Source organism: Cetorhinus maximus, chromosome 1 (assembly GCF_964194155.1).
Source record: "Cetorhinus maximus chromosome 1, sCetMax3.hap1.1, whole genome shotgun sequence".
Taxonomy (NCBI): Eukaryota; Metazoa; Chordata; class Chondrichthyes; order Lamniformes; family Cetorhinidae; genus Cetorhinus; species Cetorhinus maximus.
This window is the reverse complement of record NC_135879.1, coordinates 166,524,380-166,537,753: the sequence shown is the minus strand read 5'-3', so window position 1 is coordinate 166,537,753 and position 13,374 is coordinate 166,524,380. Positions and strand designations below refer to the sequence as shown.

The 13,374-nt window shown below is 51.2% G+C and overlaps 1 protein-coding gene across 2 annotated transcripts in view; it reads left to right on the top strand.

Moving 5' to 3' along the window:
- LOC144684961 (uncharacterized) overlaps nt 1-13,374 on the top strand; it is a 154,649-nt gene that overhangs the window by 127,719 nt on the left and 13,556 nt on the right. The gene's annotated exons all lie outside the window — the stretch shown is intronic.

Here is a 13,374-nt window from a genome sequence, read left to right as displayed (position 1 = left end):
CCATGAAGTGGTATACGTGAAGGGGTCTTGAGACACAACCAGAGTCAGAGAATTAACCAAGAGAGGTCCTTAGGAGACATATGCTAACCCCCGCGTCTCTCTCTTTGATACTGCAGGAGGAAAACATCAGGATCATGGAGCCTATGATCAAGCTCTATGCCTCATGGCTTACAGGGAGCAGAGAAGGAGAAGAGTGTGATGGAGGTGTCTGGCTCGGCAGAGGAGCACCACCCTCAAGTTGAAGGGCAGGCAGGGCCTACTCCAGGCACAGACAGTGCTTGTCATTCCTACAGATGAGCAAGAATTAGTTTTGTCAAAGACTGCGCATGTCTAGGGAACTGGTCACTCATACATGCCATCTTCTGCAGGATTTGGCACCATGGGAACTTGGAGGGCATCCACTGCCAGTGGCCATGGCACTTAATTTTTATGCCAGTGGCTCCTTCCAAGGCTTCAAAGGTGACCTGTGCAGGATCTCACAAACCTCCACCCAGAAGGTCACGGATGCCATCTTTACGAAGGCACAGAACTTTGTGCATTTTGCCCGTGATCAGGAAAGCCAGGAAGCAAGAGCGCTGGGATTTGTGGCTATCTCTGGTTTTCCACAGGTGCAGGGTGTCATCGACTGTACTCATATGGCGCTTAGATCTCTGTGGCAACAAACAGTCAACTACGTCAACCGCAAGGGCTACCACTCGCTGAATGTTCAGCTGGTATGCAACCACCACAAACACAACCTACAGGTCTGCGCACGGTTCCCAGGGAGCGTCCATAACTCCTACATCCTTAGCAGGTCTCAGATCCCTGACATCTTCCAGGGTCCACAGAAGCTACAGGGATGGCTCCTCGGGGACAAGGGCTACCCACAGTGGACGTGGCTGATGACACCCATGCGGTGGCCTCAGACTACAGCAGAGCGACAGTATAACGAGGCTCATGCCGTCACCCGGACTTCGGTGGAACAAATGATGGGCATTTTGAAAATGCAGTTCTGGTGCCTCAACAGGTCTGGTGGAGCACTGCAATACCGTCCACTGAGGGTGTTGCGCATCATCGTAGCTTGCTGCGGGCCATACAACCTGGCGCTGCAACGGGGAGAGGACCTGGCTGAGAAGGAGAGTGAAGAGCTGCATATCACCTCTGATGAGGATGATGAAGGCAATGGTGATGAGCATGGTTCTGGAAGGCAAGGATGCCAGAGATGAGGCCATCGCACTGGCCAGTTGAGGCAGGCATGCTCGAGAGGCCTTAATAGTCACAAGGATCATGGAGGATGATGAGGAGTTGCAGTGAGGACAGTCCTGACATCCTCACCTTGCATCTATGTACATCTGACACCTGTCTGGCCGATGGCAGCACACATACCCTCAGTGCTCAGGTCCATGTCATGGTGACTCAGCGGAGGCCCAAATAGTCGTTAGATTCCAAGAGGATGATGACAACATGCAGTGAGGACACTCCATAGATCTTCACATTGCCTCTGTGAATGTCTGACTCCTGTCTGGCTGAGGGCAGCTCACTTGCACATTGTGATCAGAGTCATATCTTGGAGACGCAGCCGTGAAACTTTAAATGCACCTGATCCTTTGTCCACATTCAGCCTTCAGGAGTACAGTGGTCACCGGTCACTGATACTGACGAGATGGGGGGGCCAGCCCCATATTAAAGGTGCTGAGAGCACACAGAGAGAATGATGGAACTCTGTGATGCCTGCCCACTACATTCTGGCAGCAATGACAAGCACCATCGAGGCGCAGGCATCACTAATATGTACATTGAGTGTGAAGCTGGACCATCATTTTGGTCTGAAGGTTACACACTGCGCAGGGAAGAGGCCCTGGACTGAGACACCTGCCTTTATCTTGTGCAGAAAGGTTTCACATCTGAGTGACAAGAACACTGCTCATCAAAACAATGAGTCATAGGCAGAGAGACATTCTTGGGAGTTCGTTGACAATAGTGAACATTATGTACAAGTGATTAACACCCATACCCAGTCTGTGCAACCACATCTTCTTAACCTTCCTAACCCTGCCGCTACATCTTGGTGCTCCCCCAACATCCACAGCGGAGGTGGAGGCAGCCTGCTGACTACTAGGCCCTTTCTGTGATGACTTTGGCATGCGCCGTCTGGAGTACTGCGAGCTAGAGGGCCCCGGCCTGCTTTCAGTGTGCTGTGGTGTGGCAGTGGCACCCTCCTCGGCCTGCGGAGCTGGAGCTGCGGGGTTCACAGGAAGAGGGGAATTGGATGGGCTGGATACTACTGGAATCATCTGGGTGGATGGGCCTAGGGTGTGCTTCTGCTGATCCTCCTCCCTAAGGGTGCCCGAGGGCCCTGGCTGACTCCTTGAGAGGAAAGGGCAGCTGGAATGAGTTTAAGATATCCTACACTCATCTCACGTTGACCCTAATGGATGCCTGCAAGTGTCTCAGTGATGGAGTGCAGCTCCTGCAACCAAGGTCTCCACAGCGGCAATGACCCTACCAGTATTGACCTCGGTCCGTTGGCATGCCGACATTATCACCTCAGCCTGAAGGCAGATGGAGTCCTCCATCGTGTCTTGCAATCTGAGGAGCGCAGCGGACATCCCTTCCTGATGTTCCCGAGCTTGCTTTTGCAGCTCCAGCAACTGAGTTATGACCGAGTCCAGAGGCTCCTCATCTGACTCAGACTCATCAATTCCTGGCCACCAGCTGCCCTCGGAGTACTGACACCCTCAGATTTCCGCGCCTCCATCTGCTGTGGATCAGACAGTGCAGCGTACACGCCACATTGTGACCCCGAGGCTAATCTAGAACTAGGTCCCACCGACATGTTTGACTCTGTGCTGGTGGAGAGTGTGGGTGAGCATTGTGATGGGACTTCCGTTGGTGTGTCTGCAGATTTTTCTTCTGAGGCATCCTCGGGCCTGGAGTCGATGAGCTGGCTCGTAGCCACCCTTGGCTGCTTCCCGGATGTGCCTGCGAGAGAAAATAGAAATAATTAGTGCATGGCAGTGGACATGACAGTGAAACAGGACACATTGCTCACAGCGTTGTTGTATAATGGAAGTTGCAATGCAGGATCCTCATTTGGTTGAGTGGAAACACGTCTTTTTTCATGATACCTCCACACTTAGTGCAATTCAGGGAAAATTCCATTCAAGGTATTTCACTTGGCTGCATTAATTGTTCATATTCTAACATTTGAAGAGCCTAATTTCAAAACATTAAAATTGAAGAGTTTGTGTTATTGCATTTCTTTTTTTGAAGGACTGTGTTAGGATTTCAGCAGAGACTAGTAACTTTAACAAAAAAGAAATCCGGGATCCCATTTATTGATTAAAAGAATGAAGTCACAAGATTCCACAGTTTAAAACAGAAGAATTTTTACTATACAAGAGTCAAATAAAGCAATCACTAAATACTATCTTAGATAGCTTTTTTTTCATTCATTGGATGTGGACATCACTGGTTAGGCCAGCATTTTTACCCATCCCTAATTGCCCTTGTTCAGAGGGCATTTAAGAGTTAACCATATTGCTCTGGGTCTGGAGTCACATATAGACCAGACAAAGGACATCAGATTCCCTCCCCTAAACGGCATTAGTGAACCAGATGAGATTTTACAACAAAAACCAGTTGTTTCATGGTCATCACCAGACTTTTAATTCCAGATTTTTATTGAATTCAAATTTCACCATCTGCCATGGTGGGATGTGAACCCAGGTCTCCAAAGAATTACCATGGGTCTTCTGGAATACTGGTCCAGTGACAACACCACTATGCCTCCACCTTCCTCTACTCAAATGTCAAGAACCAACATAAGAATCAACAAAAGTTAAATATGAATTAACAAGTAAATTTTGGTCAATAGTAAACAATAGATTACACTTTAAATGGCAAATACAACTAAGACAAATCTTACGAATTTAGCCTTTCAGTTCACACGGCTTATAGGTCATCAAACACAGTCACAAAGGGGAGAATTTTCCCCATGTCAGGTGGGCCGAGTGGGAGCGGGCACGGGTGGGCACGGACCTGATCGTTGCTTGCGATCGGGTCTGTGCCGCCATTTTACGCGGGCGGGCCAATTAAGGTCCACCCAGCGTATTTCTCGGCTCCCAAAGATAGCGGGAGTGGGTGGGCCGTGGCGGGCGTGCACAGACCGCCGGGTCCAATGGCAACCTGACGGCCTATTTAAATGAAGACCTGGCAGCCTTTGCAAGGCTGCCCACAATGGCCGGAAGAAGGGCTCACCAGAGGGTTTCAGTTGAGCACATAAGTCCGGAGGGTAGGGCAGCGGGGCAGGCCAGGCCAGAGGGTAGGGCAGCGGGGCGGGCCAGGCCAGAGGGTAGGGCAGGGGGGCGGGCCAGGCCAGAGGGTAGGGCAGCGGGGCGGGCCAGGCCAGAGGGTAGGGCAGGGGGGCGGGCCAGGCCAGAGGGTAGGGCAGCGGGGCAGGCCAGGCCGGAGGGCAGGGCAGCGGGGCAGGCCAGGCCAGAGGGTAGGGCAGCGGGGCGGGGCAGGCCAGGCCGGAGGGCAGGGCAGCGGGGCAGTGTGGCCCTCGGTTCTCGGATGAGTGCCTAGCTGCCCTCCTGGAGGAGGTGGCAGTGCGGCAGGAGGTCCTGCTTCTGATGGACGGAAGGCGGAGGCCTCCCCACCTGACCAAACATGTGTGGGAGGAGTTGGCCGAGAGTGTGAGCTCCCATGATGTGGTATGACGCACATGGGTCCAGTGCCGCAAGAGATTCAATGACCTCCTGCGCTCAGGAGGGTGAGTACCATGTTGGCTCAGGTCACTTTATGCAGCCGTCACCCTTTCCCCCCAACCCACACCACTCCCAGCATCTCTGAGTGCAGTTACAGCATTGAATCCTTCACGGCATGTATCCCTCGCTGGGTGGGCCAGCAGATATTGCCCATGCCTAGTTCACCCTGAGAGGGTTTCTGCACCCGCAGCATGTGTGACACTGACACCCAGAGTATAGAATGGGGGTGAAACTCAAGGATCTGCACCTGGGCACAGTGCTGGAACTCTGAAACATGTCAAAGTCAGGCTGCTGACATACTGGGAGGGGAGCTTCCAGGTGATGGGGCACCAATCCATCTGCTGGTCTTTGCGTTCCGCGTGCTTGTGCCTCCTCGCTTTGCAAGGTTACACCTTGTGGTGCCACATGTGATGAAGGCAGCATGTGGTCAAGAGGGGGTCAGCTCTGGCTTCGTGGTGTGAGTGTGCGGCAGCTGCAGGGTGACGAAGCGCTGAAGCCCCGCAATGTCCCACTCTGGCTGGGTTGGCAGGGATGTGATGGGAATCCAGGTACAGGCTGGACTCATCAATGCTCCTCTCTCCTTTTCAGGAGAAGACTGCACACAATTCCGTTGAGTGGATGCGGACTGGTGGAGGCCAGACACAGTTGGCCATCTTGACACCTTTTGAGCAGGAGGCCATGGATCTGGAGAGGCACTATGTGCCCAGGTCCACCGATGGCAGTGAGGCTGGGGTGCCATGGGAAGGTTTGTTTGCCTAGCACTGCGGTCACCATGTGTGTCCCAGCAGCCATGGCACTGCTGAATGCTCAGTGATTGAAGTTTGCAACATGGGTTGACCATTGATTATAGAAGGATGAGCACATACTGATCTGGGGGACAGGCATGCACATTGACATTGACTCCACTTTAACTAATCAAATGTCCTTGTTCTTCCTTTCAGCATCACCAGAGCAGGGCCGGGAAGAGGAGGCAGAGGGGGCCACCTCTCACACCTGAGGGCGCAGAACATATCGGCTCACCAGCGTCAAACCATCTCTGCCAGGCAGGCACCAGCGCAGATACTAGCGCCTTGGTGGGAATTAGATCATCAGCTAGTGTCCTGGGGCATGGCAGTGAGGGCACTTCACACTCGCTTGAGGTGCGGGCAGAGACAGAGAGTGCCCAGGGCGCCGGCAGTTGGAGGACGGCTGGGGACCAGGCATGTGCTCGATTGGTGGCTGATGATGTGCCTCTGGAGTCGTCCGTGATGCAGCAAATGCTGGAAGTGCAACAGGGTACGCGGGAGGATCTGGCGGAGATACATAAGGCAATGCGTGGCATGGTGCCCGTGCTTGAGGAGTCCACGTGGAGCATCACCGATGCAATGAGCCTCATGGCTGAGCGCCATGCTTCCTCCATGGAGACAGTGGCGACTCTTGTGGAGAGGCTCCTCCAGTAGAACAATCAGGGCATCCTGGGGTTATGTTCAGACCTGCAAGCCCTCACAGTGGCATTGACCTCAGCTGGTCATTGTCCGTGTGGGAGATGGTTTGGGCACCAAGTATCCCAGCTCAGTGCCCATCCATCTATGGTGAGCAGGGAGGTCTGAAGTGACCTCATGTCGGCGCAGCAGCTGCCTGTCGTCTCTGCGCGTTCCTCTCAGGGCGCTCCGGATGAGGGCAGCATCTCCTCCGCCCCTCTGCCGGTGACTGTGTCAATGAGGCTGCGGCGACTGGGGAGATGCCAGCTATGGAACTGGTTGCTCCCTCCCAGGCGGGGCCATCAAAGTCCCCCCGGGCCAAAGGACGCCCGCCAAAGTCATCGAGGCCATCAGGACAGCACAGTGAGCAGGCTGTCTCAGATGCCAGTGCCAGCGAGGGGGAAGCACCTAGACGTAGCACCCAGAAACGTAAACTTAAGGCACATTAGGCACACCACGGGTTTCTCACTGGTGCTTTTATGTTGCCCCATATTAGTTCATTTAAGATTTGGTGTGATGTGCAAAACCTTTTTTTTGATTTCTGATGTGCAAAACCTTTTTTTTGATTTCTGAAGTTACTTTTGTAATCTCATTAAATTTTGATATGTAACCATAGCTCAGGGTGATTCCTTACTTCTACAGGTGGACGGGAACCCATGATGTTTTGAGTGAGTTGCTTGACATTGAGCTTTATTGACAAGGCACATAGTTAATGTTCCTATCCAGGCAGATTTAGCACTCAGTTATCGTGTATGGAGCCTGCAGTCCAGGCTTGTCCTGGAGGTCCATCTGTGGTGTGCTAGCTGAAGGTTCATTGGATTAAAGCTTCCAGGGTGTCACTGCCTCCCTGGAGTATGCCCGGGTCAGCGTCTACCCCCTCAGCATTCTCCTGTATGTGCTCATCTCGGACTCACTGCTGGACTCATCATGTGCATCCAGAGCAACTGGGTCTCCATCTTCTTCGTCCACTGCGTCGCCCCTTTCCAGCCCCAGATTGTGCAGAGCGCAGCATGCAGCTATGATCAGTGACACACAATCTGGAGAGTATTGGAGTGCACCCCCTGAACGGTCCAGGCATCGGAAGAGCATCTTGAGAAGACCGATGGTTCTCTCCACCACAGCCCTTGTGGTGCTGTGGCTCCTATTATACCGCTGCTCAGCTTCTGTTCTTGGATGGCGGAGAGGCATCATGAGCCACCTTCTGAGGGGATAGCCCTTGTCACCCAGCAGCCATCCATCAAGCCGAGCCGGAGCACTGAAGAGCCCCAGCACCTGTGAGTGTCTGAGGATGTAGGCACCTTCGGCACTACACCTCAGGTATATTGAGGTAGCTGCTTCGCCACCTGTAAACCCTGGCAGCAGGATAGTGGCGTCCTCTGCGGCCCCTTCCACCTTGGACTTCCTGTTGGCCCTGCGCCACTTGTGTCTGCGCCTCTCCTCCCAAGGGTGGCTCCCCTGTAGGCTGAATGTGGATTCCTGGCCTCCTCCCCCTCCTGGCCCTCCCTTCCTCCTCAGTATTTTAGCTCCTCTCCTAGGAGCTAATCGCCAACAGCAGCTGCCAACTTGCTTTGGATGGTTTAGATCCACCAATCTTCAAATTACAGAAACAGCTGTAGCCACTTATCCTCAGCCTCTGGATCTAGCTTCTGTCTTCTTTAGCTTGCCTATACTGCACCATTGGACTCATCAGCTACAACTACTGAGCTTGGATGGCTCTGTGTCCCTTTGTACAGCCTCAGCCAGTTTCAGTTTTTGTTTCCTTAGAAACGAGGAGGGTCAGTTTCCTCCCTCTTTTTACTTTCCTGGTCTCCCTTCCCAATTTCTGATTTCTGTTTCTGTTTTCAGTTAGGGTCTGCCTCAAAAGATACAAGCTTTGAAAGTATGGATTCCACCACAGCTGTCACAGCATGATAAGTAACCAGAGAGCAAGTTCTTTATCTAAAGTGAGGCAAAAACTCTAAAGTATTGTGTTATGAAATAAATCTATAAAGAGAGGCAAGCTATTTCAACTAATCCATGGAACACATTGAATTTGAGAAGCAATATCCCTCGGTGTTATCAGTAGACACCTGTGGATAACATATGGAAATTTTGTGACTACATATTTTTGTTGAGACTTTTGAGTACAAACTAGGAGTGAGGCCTGTTGAGGAAAACTTGCCTGTTTTCCTGCAATGAGACATAATTTTAATCCATGAAAAAGTTGGGAGATAGTGTTACTTAACCAAAGCTGCTTCCGGAGATACTCTATATGATAGGAAAACACCACTGGCATTAAGGAGGAGAGCATATGATCAGTGTGTGTTACCAACCATTACATATGGGGTGGAATCATGGACAACTACAAAATATACAGAACAAAAACTATGCACAATTCAGAGAACAGCAGAGAGACAGATGTTGCACATATCCATTCAGGATAAAATCAGATACAATGAATTATGCCAGAAAACCAGAGTTAAAGACATCATTCAGATGATAGAAGAAGCTAAATAGAGATGGGCTGGACATGCTGCCCAAAGATGATAGCAGGTGGATAAAAAGGTTAATGGAGCAGCAGCCAAGAACAGGAAAGAGAAGTGGGGAGACAGAGAAGAAAATGGAGAGATGACATAACACCATACCTAGGAGCCACATGGGCAAGAACAGAAGGAATAGAGATGAATGGATAAAGCATGGTTGGGGGGGTGGGGGGGGGGCGGAGGGTGGGGGGGGTGGTGGGTGGTGGGGCAGTGCTGCATCCTCACAGTCGAAATGATGATGATGATGATGATATTACTGAACTTGTTACAATTGAGCACCAGAAGGATTAGTTCAGCCTAACATTATATTAAGGCATACCCATTCCCTCTGGAATGATTGACATAATAATAAGGCCCTGATTTTCCATGGGCTTTCTTCAATCTCTTGCTGTACCTTTGACAGGAAACCCTGGAGAAATGGTGCAAATGGCTGAATGGCTCCTTTTGCCATTTCTTTGGGAGATCTGCTGATTTGTAAAATGTTAAATCAGGAACTTGGGCCAACTCTCATAGAAATTCAGGCCAAAAGCATTTGCAGAAGAGGCCACACCTCAGGAGCAGGTTTTCTGATGGAGACTGAGAGGATCTGTACAGCGTGGGCTGAAGGGTCCGGGAGTTAACTGCAGGGTGTCAGAAAGAGAGATAAGGGGAAAAGAAGGGTGTTTGGGGTATCTGATCGTGGGGGAGGGTGGATCGGTGATTGCAGGGGAATGGCCAGTGATCTTGGTGGGGGCATGTGTCCAATTGCAGGGGGTCCAATTGTGGGGACAGAAACAGGTAAGCTTGTAGGGCTAGGGGGAAGCACTCGATCTCCTCCTGACCCACAAGCAGGGCTGGAAAAAGCACTTGTCTCTTCTATGCATCAGTCATCATTTTTCTATAGCTGCCATGTTTTGTGAGGCCTCGGAAAACTGACCAATCAGAATTAAACCTGGAAGAGACATAAAATATGAGGCACATAGCCTCATTTGAGTATTTAAATGAGCAATCCACCTTCTAGGAGCAGGGGTATGGGGAGAGCACGGGAGTATGGCGTTGAGATAGAGGATCAGCCATGATCATATTGAATGGCAGAGCAGGCTTGAAGGGCCGAATGATCTACTCCTGCTCCTATTTTCTATGTTTTCTATGTTGGTTGCCTGCTGTCCATTCAGCCTCTAATAAAATCGAGATTGAGTGGGTTTGAGGCAGTTTGGGTTTGGGTCTGAGGTTGTTAAAATCTTGACATCCCAACTGACTTTAACATATAAATATTTGGGCTTAACATCCCTCTAGGTTTCTGAGCTGTTGCGAACCTCAATTTTATTGATTTATCTTCAACATTACAGGCTATATTTTCCTTCATTCAAAGTGTACTTTTTCCTCTTAAATTGAGAGGAATTTCCATAAAGATTTTGAATAGAAGTTTAAATGTAACAATTTTAATACATTAATTCAGTTAATTCCAGCTGTATTTATCTGATCTTTCATTTTGAGGGAAGGTTTAATCAGGGACATTGTTATTTACACAAGTGATCATGGTTACACTGTAGAGCAATCACAAATGTATTTGATTTCAGATACAAAGTTCTGCATTTTTCCTGCCAGATTTAATTTACATTGTACTTTCCAGCCAACCTCTCAGTTTGACATGTTCCCATTTCACATTTCCCAGTTAGTGATACATTTGTGCTGCATGTAATGTTGCAATAATTCTCTTGCAATGGAACCTCAATTTAACGTTTAATTGCTTGCATTTGTCAGATTTGGGTATTCAGCAAATGTTAAAACATTTATAACTGCACTGTCATTTGGAAAAGGAAGTTTGCAGTATAATTGTTTTCTGAGTATTTTTCTTTTTAGCAATTTGCAGAAGCATGTGACTTGCACTCTGACATCTGCCAACGTGATAATTATTGTAGTTGTCCAAGCCAGCATCAGTAAAACGCTTTATAGGCTGGGCTTTTCCATTCCAGGCCTAAGCCCCATTGTGGAGCCGGGAACTGGGAGTGTTTCCCATTGAAGAGGCCGATGGGAATTTGTGCCAAATTGCACGATGCTGACCTCATTATTTATGCAGTTGGGGGTGTCCAAACGTATTGCTCGGCAGGGCGGTCGGGATGACACACGCCCCATCATATCCGGACACCATAGTTAAAAGGCGTGAACTTCTTGGGTTGCAAAACCGACGTGGAAGGAGGAGATGGCCCGGCTATCTCAGGGAGCTCCAGCCCCCAGATTCAGCGATGCTTCCCTTGATATGCTTCTCAATGCAGCAGTGGCCAGAAGGGGCATCCTGTACTTCTGCCCACCGAGGATGGAAGGAGGAGGCCGAGCCGTATGACCAACCCTGCATAGGAGGAAGTCACCAGGGTGGTCAGAGCCCGTGGCCTCCACTGGAGGACTGCCCTGCAGTGCGGAAATGGATGATTGACCTCAGCAGTCCTGCCAGGGTAAGTGAACCCTCAACTGCTCACACTCACCTCACTGAATGGTAGAGGGGCCAAGGGCCTCAGTGGGAAGGCACCATCTGTGCGGCCCATGCATAAAAGCACTCCTCAACGTTATAAGGTGATGCCTCATAGCCCCAGTGCAGTCCATCCAGTCTGCAGGTGGAGAGGCCACTGTGGGTTCCTGACCCTTCCACACAGAGAGCTCAGATGCTGGCGGATGGGGGCGGATGGGAGTTAGGTGATGAGGGCACCAGAAAGCACCGCGAATGACATGCCTCTGTGAGTCTTACCCTTCTCTCTACATGGGCTCACCGCACTGGATGGTCCTGCCCCAGAACCCTGGTGGACAACCTGCATCAATCACATGACACACAACCCAGTGGGTCATTTGTAAGACTGGAAGCATGAGAAAGATTCCTGAAACCCAATTGCTCTCAACCCCCTCTTCTCTCTTAGCGCAGGAAAAGTTACGGCACAAAAGGGGAGAAAGAGAGAGGGAAGATGGGAGGGGGCCGGCCTGACATCAAGAGCCTGAGAGTTTGAGTGGGTGGGTGAGCTGACACGGGATGAACTGGACTGAGCCCAGGCAGGTGGAGAGGTGGGCGGGCAGCCTCCATCCAGTAAGACCCATGTAGTCACAAAGAAGCCTCAGGGTCATGTGTTCCACTCTGTTGCAAGCAGCTCATGCAGTCACTTGCTCTCTCCTCCCTTGCTTACAGGTGCCAGCAGGAAGGGGGAAGGCCTGAAGAGGAAGCCCTGTCCAGTAGTACCTCCAGCCCACAGGGGAATGAGGGCATTGGGGGGGAGGAAGAAAGTGCACCTGTAGAGCCGTCACAGCAGTCACCCGCACCCTCCACCAGCACAGAGACACATGCCTTGGTGAGTACTAGACCTAGTTCAGGCAGGGTCTCACATTCTAGTGGTTGTTGCACGGACGCGTGTCCGTAGCAGGAGGAGGCAGGGTCATCCAAGCTCAGCGGATCTTGGAGGACTGTTGTAGAAGAGGCATCTGCAATGTCCAAGTTGGATGACGAGCCTCTGGGATCGGCTATGTCGGAGATGCTGAAGATGCTGTGAGAGGGAGCGGGAACATCAGGCAGAGGTGTCAGAGGCCCTCAACAGAGTGGCACGTGAGCTGGAGGAGTTTCTCCACCTGCTCCCTGATGAAGTGGTTCAGACCCATGCACGCATGGAGGACTCCATGGGGATGATGGTTGATGCCATGGAGAACCTTGTCCAGCAGAATGCCAAACTTCTGTCGGAGATGCTCGCACACCTGCATTCCAGCACTGTAGCCATGGGTGAGATCTTGCTGTGGCTACATGAGAGGGGGACAGGGCACCTCGACCTCCCTCCAGGCGCCCATTCTCCTCAAGGAGTCAGGCAGCCAAAGGGAGGAGGAGTGGCTGCTGGACATCCCTGGGACTCCCACTCAGGATTCTCTGAGGGTGTTTGGCCCCTCGGAATCCCCTTTGCCTGTGACCCCTTCAGCTTCATCCTCATTCTCTGTGACCACAGATGGAGCAGCTGCCTCACAGCAGGGCAGCCAAAGTAAGCTGGGGCCCTCTAGGCCTTGGCTCTCCAGAGGATGCTTGTCAAGGTCATCCAGGGCAAACTGGTCAGCAGGTTTCCTGCACTCCTGCTGTGGATGTCGGGGGAGCACCCAGAAGAATTGGTAGGGAATGAAAGATTAAGAAGGTATGATTTCACATGTGGTTGCACGGGTGCACTATGATTGTTAATGTTCTTACACTTTTGTAAATAGGCTACACTTGCAGTTCAATGAGGTCTGATGTGGTTTAATTGCGATTCATAGCCCTTAAGCCTGTGGGCCCCCTCCCCCACCATCTTCAGGGGTACACCCCAGGCTGGGCCTATGTTCCCCAGAACCAGGCATGTGCCGGGAGGCAAGGATCTTTTCCAGGGCCTTTGAGAGCCAGCTGCAAGAAGCCTCCTGCACAAGCTGAGCCTTTACCCTTCACACAGCATTTGTTGAAAAGCCTCAGCATTGTCAGCACTACATACTGGGGTCCCCTTCAGGTGTCCAGTTGAGTCGACCTGCCACTCTGCCCACCCCCACTGACCCACCTCCCATGCAGCATCTCGAGATTTCCACCTCGAGGATCTGGATAGTTGCAAACAGCCAAGGTGCTTGTGACTTTTCAGGTTGAGTCCAACACCTTCCAACCTCCCCCCATGAGCTACACGCTCC